Raw genomic sequence first — 12,258 nt, forward strand, 5'->3', positions numbered from 1 at the left:
CCGAGGTTTTAACTTTTTTTAAGTCATTAGGCCTACTTTTAGTTCGTCGCTCATTCTGAAGTTTTGTGAAAGGCCTTTGAAAAAGTGATTTCTTAGTCAAGTTCAAATCTTCTGCGCTTAGCGTTTGCTCGTTCTAAGAAGCGCGATATATGAGTCAACGGTGTTGACTCATATTGTCATTGGTTTGACTAAACATGTTACTGACCACTTCTTGATGCGTGTTTCGTATACAGACATCGCTTGTGTCGCTAAAGCTACTAGGATTGGTTCTATTCGCTGATCATGGGCGCTCAGCGTTTGGCCCTCTGGCGAATGGTACACTGTTATTATCGATGTGCGTACTAGTTACTAATGTTACTTTGGATACCATTTCTGTCTTTAAAAAAGTAATTACATAGACAAGTTCAAATCTTGGGCGCTTAGCGTTTGATCGTTTCGAGAAGCGCGCAATATAACTCATTGGTTTGGCTAAACATATTACTGACTACTTTCTGATGCGTGATTCTTATAGTAACATCGCTTTTGTCGCTGAAGTTACTAGGATTGGTTTTATTCGCTGACCTTGAGCGCTTGGCGTTCAACCCTCTTGCGAAGGGCAGAATGTTATTATCGGTATGTGCGCACTAGTTACTAATATTACTTTGGGTACCATTTCTGCCTTTAAAGAAGTGATTAATTAGTCAAGTTAAAATCTTAGGCGCTTAGCGTTTGATCGTTTTGAGAAGCGTGCTATATGAGTCAACGGTGCAGGCGAAAATATGACAGACCACGATCTGAACCGTGATTTCTATGTTGACATCGCTTTTGTAACAAAATCTGTTGTAATTCGTTTTATTCACTGATCTTGAGTGCTTAGCACCACATAGCGCTAAAACTGTCCATTTTTTTGGATTTTTTTTACAGATATTTTATCCGGCACTTATAACCTTAAAAATTACAAAGTTTCAGCTAAATCTACCGAAAACCATTTTCCCATACATTTAGTGCGGGGTCCTTTGATGCTCGCAACCTCTAAAAATTTTTTTTAATCTGAAAAAATTAGGAGTGCATTATCGCACCCAGAGAAACTTGTCGGAATACGGACGCTGAAAAATAAAAACAAGTTTTTTGTGTACCACCCTAACTTCTTGCTATACATATGAAACAATTACATGTATCATCATTAGCTCTGGTTTCGTTAGGTAATTGTAGGTCTTCATTATTTGGAATAGTAGGCTTAAGTCTCGTACATTTATCCTTTTAATGTTCAGATAGAGTGACACGGCATGTACCGCATAAACTCAATGGAAATTTGGGATTGAATACCTATGTCGAATTGTTAATTGATACACTTATAAGATTTTCAAATTTTATTTTGTCGACCAGGGTAATTAATTAATTAATTCTGATGTTAAATTTGGCTGATTACTGGTCAAAATAATTTTCAAAGCATATTTTTTCGCGTTTAATCAGAAAATTATTTTGACCAGTAACCAGCAAAATTTAACATCAGAGTTAATTTATGAGATTTTCTGTAATGTAACAAAATTTTGGTTTCTTATATCCAAAGATAATTTTTTTTGCCACATGGAGCCACATACTTTTATTCTGTTTGACTCATGTGAAAGTTTGTGAGACATTTTCTAGAAGTTCCTTATTTGAACTGAGAATATTGAAAAAACTGGAAAGCTTATTTTTGGATTAATTACATAAATTACAAGCGGCAATAAATAACTTTTAGAATAAGCGCTATTTCTGTAGTTCCGCGGGTTTGTCATAATGAAGAACAGTGCGACTAGCATTTTTCTAGAGATTCAGAGATTTAAGATGCTCTAAACAAGTAGCGCTTATGAGCATCATAAAGCTTTGTACGGATTTGCCACAACCTAGAAGCTACCTACCAGTTCTTCAAAAACTACAATAATTCGTGACAATATTCCTGGTTGATAAGACTTATTTTCCATTACGTACAAACTTACTCATACTTACAATTGCATACACACGCGCTGGCGCGTGCTTTTGTATGCGGGGATATATACATGTACTTATTCATATACATATACTCAAAAATATACTCAAAAATAAAGTAATAACATTAAATTCGTCGATTAAATACTTACTTACAATAAAGTCCAACGTATATGGGTGAGATTTTTTCTAAAAATCGCTGTGAATGTTAGAATTTTAAAGTAAGGACAGGTGCTTGGGGTTAGGATTCTTAATCATTTTCTCCTTTGAATTTTTCCACTTAAAAACCAGTGACATTTATGTTTATTTAGGAGAAAGTGTTGTTTTATCATTTATAATTGAAAATTACTGCCAAAATTGTTTTTAATTCGTGTAAAGTGCAAATATCTGTCTTTTCTAAAAAAAAAGATCAATATGCTTTATATAAAAATTAATATACAAATGAATATTAAATATATATTATAATTACAAACTTTCTTAAGAGTGCATACAGGGTGATTTTTTTAACTTGAAACTTTTGATTCATAAAATTTTTTCATAGAGTGCCTATTTTTTGAGATATTCGAAAGTTTCAAAATGTGTGCATAGGACTCAACCCCCAAAAACATGTTTTTTAGTCATTCTCAAAAAATTATAAATTGAGCAAACAAATTTTTTTGTTATTTATATTTTTTTACTATTATTCCGTAGTAAAAACTGTACATAGACCAAATTCGCCACAATTTTTTAAGCAACGGGGACATTTTTTTTATTTTCAAAATTTAGAATTTTCAGACAAAAAAGGAAATAAAAGATATTAACCGATTAAAAATTTTTTTTACTTTTTTCGGATGTGAACCCACAAATTTTTTTGCTCAACTAGGATTTTTATTCAAACGGATTTTAAAACTGTAGGCCTGTACGAACAAATCGCCGCCTTCAATTTTTGCGGACAATTTTTTTCCCCTATTTACGTTTGAAGCTCCGTTTACATTTCACATAATAGATACTTAAAAAGTGGAAAAAAATGTTTTGCATTATTAATGATTATTTCAGCCAAAATAATTTGTGGATTTTTTACGAACTTTATAAAACAGGATTTTTAATAATGATAATTTTTGAAAAATTTGAGATTTAATTACATTTACAAATTATTTCAATTTTGGATAGTTTTCTGAATTTTTAAAAATCTTTTTGCGTTTTATCATATGAACTAGATTAAAACATATCGGAAAACATACGTAAAAAGAGTTGACGCCAATAAGCGATAACTTAAAATAGTTGCTTAATCTTGAATAAACAATGTACAATATTTGACTGCGCATAAAAAATATTTACATTCATAAATACGTTTCCTTAATATTTAAACCAATGATAAAAACGACCCCACAATTTATTTGGAAAATGTATAAAATTAGCATAGTGAATAATCTATGAAGTGATAGATAAACTGTGCAAACAAATTCCCGCTATTTTCACTAAATCACCTCATAAATTCCTTGCGTACGAACTTTTTTGTGTACTTCCGTTTGAGCACAAGTGGTGATAATTAGTAAGGTAAACATTATGTTGAATTTGAACTTGATATTAACTGACTTTTATTTGTACTCAAAGGCTTTCTAAGACGACCTAAGAAGAATCGTAGCTAGTTCTGATTTATGAATGGAATTTTTTTTTGCAAATGTAACGCATAATATGACGAGTCGATAGAGTCTATATGAGGTCTCGGCTGGTATGATAAAAGATAAAATTTTGGGCGCCAGGTGATTTTTCAAATTGTTTCATATATCCCATGACGTCACTTAACAAATATTTTACTCTTATATTCGTGTTTGTTCCATAACCTGTTTATAATCACTTTTTTTTCGCATTATCTCTTTTCTTGGTGGAATTTTTTTTTCATAACAATTCTACACTGAGAAGAATGGATTATATTGGTTATAATATCCGATTATAAAATGTGGCACTGTAGCCTGTAGATAATAGCCCGTAAAATCTGGATGTCATTTTTTAAAAAGCTGTATCATTAAATTCAATATTGGTAAAATTTAAAAAAAAAGTTTAAAACCTATGTAAGATATTAATTAACACCGATTTTTGATTAGGGCGTAATCCACATTTCTAAAATTTTATACGGCGTCAAAAACGCTCCTATTTTGTTCATGAGAACAAAGGGGATTTTATTTTTCGAAAATTTGTAAAAATATTTCGCCTGGAACTAAAAATGTGTTATATATCCCAAATAAAGTTATATTTCTGAAGAATTTTGTCGCAAAAATCGCATTTTGAAAAAAACTAGGACCACGCCCTTTTCATTTTTGACCCTTTAAATGGAAAAGGAACTTTCTGTTGAACTTTTAGGGAGGAAAAATGTTGCGTTTGGACCTTTTTCCTCATATTCCATATTTTTTGAAAAAATACCACATTTTTTGATTTGCAGAAAAACGATCGCCATTTTGACATTTTTCAACACTTAATATGTTTTACACAATTTCGAAATAATATGAAACTCTCCAATAGGATTAAGAAAACTAAGGTTGAGTTTCATCATTATTTTATAAAATGCCGTATTAAGAAAAAAATGTGCACGTTTTTAAAAATTAATTTTAGGGCAGCTGACCCCTACCTTTTTTTGCCACATTTTTCTTTCAAATTTTCTAATTTTCATTTGGAATAATTTTGTGCTTCGTAAAATAAAATAGGACAATAAAAATAAAAAAAGTTATTAAAAAAATGGAAACAAATAATAATTGTTTAAGATCTTTAATTTTATTTCTCCAAATGAAAAGACTGTACTTATAGAAATAATAATTAAAGAATAATAGTAGGTGGGCCGAAAACACAAAACTGTTGTAAATTTTGTTTGTATCTGCATTCTTTGGTATTTATGGATTGCTTAGATTTTATCAAAAATGTGTGATTTTATTGTTTCATGACTTCTGTCGATAGCTATAAAGCATCAAAATAATTTTGTTTCAGGACATACATAATACTACATTTCATTAAATTTTAATAAAGATTAAGTGAATCTCGAAAAATGAAATTTTATCTCATTTAAAAATGATTCTAACTTAAACAAAAGTTATTTTATTTTTATCATTTGATACCAAACACTGTACACAAAAAATTATAATAATTTTCTTGCTTATTGGGAAATTTGTTTAATTCTTCAAATTCAACATTTTTGACCTGATTGCAACACCATGGGACTATTTTTTATTTTAATAAGTCTTTGTAGATTTTTGTTTGCAGTTAAACGCAGTAACTTTTCAGAATTAGCCATGTTCGATTTTTTTTTTAATTTTGTATATTGTCATGCTAAAAATCAGGTATGTGGAACAAATGTGTATGATTTTAAGAACTCCAATTATATTATCATTCATGTCTTATGAAATTAAAAAACATTACTTTCTATGAAAAAAGTAACAAATTTACGAATAATAATTATTTTATCAATATTTTTTTTGTAAATGAATTCAATTGAACAAAATATTGGTGGAATAAATGATTTTAAAAGTTTAAAAATATTTTCATTAAAAATAATTTTTTTGCAATCACGTTATCAGTAGTATTAATTTATTCTTAAAATGATAGAAAAACTATTATTTTCAGTGATCTGATTTTTGGCACGACAACTGCATACCTTAATTAATTATTCTTAGTTTACGATTTTTTTATTTGAAAAACGTTCCATAAACGATTTTGCGTTATGTTTGTATGACGCACCGAATTTTCTAAGACTTTGAACTAAGCGAGTCAGAGAAATACTTTTTCTTTTATTTGATCTAGTAAAACATCTTTATCTTCAAAAACAACCTGCCACTGGAAATTTACCACAAATTTAGATTTAGATATAAATTAATCAAACCTAATGATGAATGTCAAATAGTAGATCATATTTGACGTCATTACAAAATATATTTATTGTAATGGCATTCAATTTAATTCACCGACCTTCCTTTCTCATTTCAAGAGCATCAGTTTCAAAATCTTAAAAATAATTTGATTATACTCAATAAAAATTAAATTTTTAATTCTAAGATTAATTGTCAAAATTTCATTACTATCCTTTCAAGTTTTATTTTCACTTGTATATTTAAATTTTATATACGTATTTTTACAAATAAATCATGAATTTTCAAAAAGATGATTCAGTGTCTGAAATTCGAGGATTAGAATGTATCTATTCATACTGAAATTTCAGTACAAATCGCCCCATTTCTAGGTTTCGCTATTCATGACAAAAAGTCAGAGATTTCTACCGAAATTGCGGTAGACGTAGCAATAGCATTTTTTTTAAACCGAATCAAGTTTAAAATTTGTACATACCACACGAAAAAAAACGAACAGTCCCTTGGAATAGTGTGATTTTCTATTCGAAGCACATTTCTTTCCACGAATCGAGCATTCTTTGCTTTAGCGATCACAAATTACTTGAAAAGTTCACATGTGTCTAACGGTTCAGAAATCGATTTACTCAGTCAATTTGTCAGGCCAACTAGGCGGAAAAAAGTAGCACAGGTAGGGATGTTATTCACACCTACTCTAGTACGTCAGTTCTCGCTTGAAATAGATTCTTCTATTTAGTCAAAGAAATTTTAATAGGCTTAAATCTCCTCCTTGCCATGCGCAATTAAAATATACTTTATTTCATTTATAAATTAAATAAAATTTTAATTAGATAATTGTTTACTTTATCATATAGTCTAAAGATAATCTGATAACTTTTGTAGAACTTCTACATTTATTACAAAATTGTTTACTTTGATATATTACTTTCGAGTTTTTATTAATCAGTTAAAAACCGTTTAGAATTTTTTTCTAGTCTAGAAGTAAAATATCAGGGAGACCAAAACAGTTCAGTATCTTAATCCTAAATATAAAAAAATATTTAAAAATTAAAAACCTGCAATTATTTTAAATTTTTCACCTGGAAAAAGGTAGATTGTGACCGATCTCACCCTTCCCCTTTTTCAGATCTCCCTTTCTATTTAAAATAAGAAAATTGATCAATTTTGTTCTTCTTAATTTTTTTTTCTTTATTTATAAATTACTAAGGGAACCAAATATTTCAAATATATTATAATTTCAGTTTAATTATAGAAATTTTTATTTTGTAGTATTACAATATTTCTATTTACTCCACTTACTATTAATCTAGTACGTCAGTCTCGCCTTAAATACATTTTTTCATTAGAAAAAAAACTTTAAGAGGTTCAAAAACCCTCCCTGCCACTTACAATTAAAATATGCTTTAAAGGAAAGTAAATCTTTTATTTTTGTGGGAAAAAAGACCAAAATTATTTTATAAATCGTTAGTGGGGCATAACTCGAAAACAAGTTGCCGGGACCCAGCCCCCTTTGGAGGTTTTTAAAACATTTAAAAAGTTTTTGAATTGATTTTCCTTGAAAATAGCAGGTCGTAGAGTAAAATTGAAATTATCTGGTGTAGTCGCTGCGCTACAATAAAAAATGCACCTAATATAGGGCGCCAAAGTTATCTTAAATCAGTTGTTGCTCTTTTTGAACCCCCCCCCCCCAAATACTGTATTTTTTGTGTGTGAAAAAATACCGGTAGCTATTTCATGTCACAAATCGTTACAGGGGCATTTTAATAACTTAAAACAAAAAAGACGGACCCCCTCACCCCTTTATGCGTTTTGATAGAACTCAAAATGTGTTTGGATTTCATTTCCCGTAAGAACGGTCGCAGAAAAAACTATGGTTTCTATTATAACCAATTTTTGGTTCCAAAGGAGCTGCTACAAGACGAAACCTTTGTTGTTGAAAAGAACCCAAAATGATAAATGGTTTCTAAATGAACCCAAATATGGATTGAAATGGTTACAATAGAGCCCTTTTTTGTCACTTCTTCCTTAACCCATTTTGAACATTTTACAAGTTAATGATGCACATTTTATTTTGTAATTTGTAATAAAAGATATTGCATTGGGAAAAACTTAGCAATTAGATTAAAATTATAGATGTTAGTCACTATTGAAAAGAAGATAGTACATATGAAATACGACACTTTTTGAAGTTATGTTGAAAATCCGACGTTTTCACTTTTCAGACATGTACCAATAAAACGCGGGACTTTTTAAAATGATATAATATAAACGTGCAATATTACGTTAATATTACCTTTCTTTTTAGAAAGTTATTTATTTCTGCCATTCAATTTAATTTGGGTTTAACAAGAATAAAAAAGGTTACTATTTATCTGTATGATTATTGTTAGCATTTCTTTCTTTCAAAAAAGATCCCGCTTTTTGTGTGGTAGGTTGTACAGACAAATGGTGTAAAAAAATGTAGTGGGTAGTAATATCTACACATTATCTTATACATTTGCTGCGCTTTAACCTCAAATACACAAAATAGAGGTTTTTCTCCTGCTCTACAACTTTAGAATTACCGCGATGAACAAATTTTTTCCCGTCGAAAAAGGGTAAATACAGATTTTCGGCAACTTTGACGCCCTCTATTTCGTGCATTTGTGGTGGTAGCGCAGCGATGGCATAAAATAATTTTTATATAATACTGTCCTCTACAATTTTTTTTAAGACCTGCTGTTTTAACGGAAAATCCAATCTAAAATCATTTGGAGATTTATCAAAACGCATGAGGGAGGGATCCGACTTTTTGGTTTTCGGTTATTGAAATTTCCCGGTAACAATTTGTAAATGAAAATAGCCGCTGGAATTTTTTGTTCACAAAAAAAGACAAATTCACTGTGCTTTTCAAGAATATAACCTGCTATTAGAAATTCTAAGGGACGTATCTTAAAAACGGTGCATCGTAAGCAAAAAGCTTTATCATCGTTTTTAAATTTTATGTCCTGCCTTACAATTTTAAATTGCTTTCGACCGTAACAATATTTTTTTCCGGTTGAAAATAAGCAAAAACTGTTTTTTTGAAACTTTAGCGCTGTCTATTTTCTGAATGTTTGGGTGTAGGTCAGCGACTACATAAGATAACTTGTATATAATAGAGTTCTTTACAATTTTTGTTTGAAAAATTCTTCTGTATGACCTACCTACTATTGTTTCATTTCCAAATTGAATGAAATTTAAATTAAAGAATTCTTTACTTTATAAGACAATCCGAAGGCAATATTATGAAAACCTTGGTAGAACTTTCAAATATATCACAAAATTCTTTACTTTCATGAGGTTTTTTTTTAGAACTTTTGATTAAATGGTTTAAAACCGTTTAAAAAATCTCGTTTCTAGTCCAAAGTAAAATATTAGTCGAGGAGACTAAACAACTTTAATATTTTTCCCCACAGTACAAAAAATGTTACAAAAATTAAAAACCTACAAAAAATTAGTCAAAGCAGCCTCTGGTTGCTAATATTGGGCAATTATTGTTCAATTCTGTACCTAGGTAGGAGGTATGGTATGGTGTACCGAACTCATACTTCCCCTTTTCCAGGTAAATCTTCTCAATTCAAAATAGGAAATTTTTCTATATTTCTTTTAATCTTAGTTCATTTCTATTTATTATTTATCCATTGATTCAATGTAATCTAACATATTATTATTTTAATATAATTATGAAATGTTGTATTTTTTTATTATTATGAGATTTTCAAGTAATCAACTGTTAAATTACAAAATTAGTTCATTATTCAAATTTATTTATGAACTAAAATCTACTAACAGATAACATTACGAAAATCTTCCATCGATTCATATTTCTTTTTATATAATAAGTAATAAAGATCACAAAATTTTCGTGTTTTGCCCAAAAATACAAACAAAAATTATTTGAAATCTGGAAAAATCACGTTTATAACTATTTTTGAATTGTTTCTTTTCCTATTTGGAAACTTTTATAAATGAAATAGATTGGTTCAGAATCACCCACAAGTTCTATTCACGTTCTTTTCAAACCACTTACACTAACCCATTTTTAAACTGCTGATTGCGAATAGGATGATGAAAATATTTGCAATTATTAATAATTTTTCCATCTGCAAAAGACGCAGGATGTTACTGACTTAAAACGAAAAATTTCGTTGTTTATTTATTATTGAAACCAAGTATGTTTAAAATACTACTATTTTAATATAATTATGGACATTTATTTTTTTTAGTGTCACAGTATTTCTTAGTAACTATTGAAATTAGTCACTATTATTTAAATTTATTGAAACAATTAATTAAAATATATTAACAAATAACAACAATAAAATATTGAATTGAGTCATATAGCTTTCTATATAAGAAACTCCAAATTTTGCAAGGTTCTTTAATCTTTGATTCTTTTTTTTTATATATAGCAGAAAATGAAAAAATCTCTATATTTTTTAAAATATTAATCAAAAGTTCCTAATAATATTGACCAAATCAATAAGCATATATAACACCTTTCATTATGAAATTCGATATATATCGTCTTGTATAGAACCAATGATATAAAATATTTTGTGAATTCTTTATAGATAATAAATTTAAATCATCCCTGATCGCACTGTTGCCTTCTACTTAATTTTAAACAAGTTTTAGTGTTTAATTTATTCAAAAATGACACGCTATCGTAATTTTTTGAACTACAAATGTTTACAACAATTTTTTCTGGCTTAAAAAAATCATTTATTTTTCTTAAAATACCAGAATTGAATCTAGAAATGTAAGAAATAATTATAGACCAATTAAAATTTTTTTCTAAAATTTGACCACAATCGGTTTCAGGTGATCATTCATAGAGTGACCCTATATCATTTGAAGACAAGTTTGTGTTCACCCTACTTTTTTCTAATTGGATAACTATTTCAAATAAAATTTTGTAGGCTTTTAAGGATTTTGAGACGTTTCAAGATAATATTTTTTAAAGATTCCTTCAAAAATGTAAAATAATCCATATTTCGAGAAGACAATTAAAAAAAATAATTACAAAGATTTTATCATTACAAAACATTTTCTGAAATTTCGAAAAAGAATTTTGCAGAATTAAAAAATATATATTTATGATAAATTCCAATCACTCTAAAAGATATTTATAAGTTTTGAAACAATTTCATAAATATTTTAAAACTTCAAAAAGATGTTTAAAGTGTCAAAACAAAATATAGATTTTTTAAGATTTTGAAAAAATTTACAAGCTTCTTAAGAATGTTTTAAGGTTTCAAGAGAATAAAAAAATTTTCTTAAGATTCTTAAGAAAATCTAAAATGATGTTTTATTGTATAAAAATAATTTTTAAGAGAATATTTGAAAAGATGTCAAAAGATTGTCAAAATTGTCGAAGAAGAAACTCGAAGGTTTTAAGGTAACTTCTTTTTTCGATTTTACAGAATTTCAAAAAATTTTCGAAAAAACTCAACCAATCAAATAGATATTTAAAAGGTTTGGATGCTTTAAAACAATTTGAATAATGATTCAAAATTTGAAATAAAATATAGATTTTTTAAAATTATAGAAGGTTTGAAAGAATTTCGAAAGGTTTCATGGAAATACCTAAATTTCTTCAGTCGCCTATGTAAATTTTATTGATTTTTTATTTCAAAAAATTAATGTTAAGAGAATATTAAAAAATATTTCAAAACTCTTAAAAAGATTTATAAAAATGGAAGACTAATACTAATACATATACTTTTGGTTATTTTCATAACTAAAATTTTGAATTTAAAATGGTAATAGGTTATAAATTGGAATTGTGGAAATCTTGATAAATCGCAAATTTAAATATACTAGTCTAAACACAAAGATCCCTCAAAGGTCATCGCTCGAAGGAAAAAAGCACGTGTCTAAAGGTTATTAAACCCAAGTTTGCAAAAGACTTTCCCAACGAGAGAAGAGGCCCAAAAATGTGAATTTTTAATCCTAGATTGAACATTTTTTTCTTGAAGATAAAAATAGAAAGAATAAATTGTTGATATGAAGGAAAGCCTTTCTTCACTTACCTGCTGCAGCAGGAGTGTTCGCATCGACGAGTCAGATGCCACAGAGAGCAAAGCCAGCAGTTGAAATACCGCCGTTTTCTACACACAGTATTGCTTTGGCCAGGAGGGTTAGGCGGGGGTTTTTCTCATCGTTGTGGTGGTAACACTGATCAAGATCACTAAGCCTTTACCACTTTACCAACTTACCACCTTCGACCCAACTATTGAACCCTGAAACTGGTTCCTCCACTTCTCTTCTTTTTCTTTTATTATTTCTTCCTTTATTTCTTCCTTTGCTCCTCTTCCTCCCCTATTGCCTTCCTTTTAATCCTTGCTTCTTCATTTTGCATCTCGTTTCAATTTTTTAAAATCATCCTGTGACTCAAGGGAGTGTTTGAAATCAGTAACGTTACATGTTTTGTTAACAATAACAATAAAAAATGGAA

General features: G+C 28.8%; 1 protein-coding gene across 1 annotated transcript in view; it reads right to left on the reverse strand.

The window, feature by feature from the left end:
• Positions 1-11,920, reverse strand: part of LOC117172441 (monocarboxylate transporter 9-like) — a 59,133-nt gene extending 47,213 nt beyond the window's left edge. Inside the window, exon 1 of the mRNA XM_033360381.1 lies at positions 11,834-11,920. The gene's annotated coding sequence lies outside the window, so the exon portion shown is untranslated. The remainder of the gene's footprint in view (positions 1-11,833) is intronic.
• Positions 11,921-12,258: the final 338 nt, after the last annotated feature.

The sequence above is a fragment of the Belonocnema kinseyi genome, chromosome 5 (genome assembly GCF_010883055.1).
Source record: "Belonocnema kinseyi isolate 2016_QV_RU_SX_M_011 chromosome 5, B_treatae_v1, whole genome shotgun sequence".
Lineage (NCBI taxonomy): Eukaryota > Metazoa > Arthropoda > Insecta > Hymenoptera > Cynipidae > Belonocnema > Belonocnema kinseyi.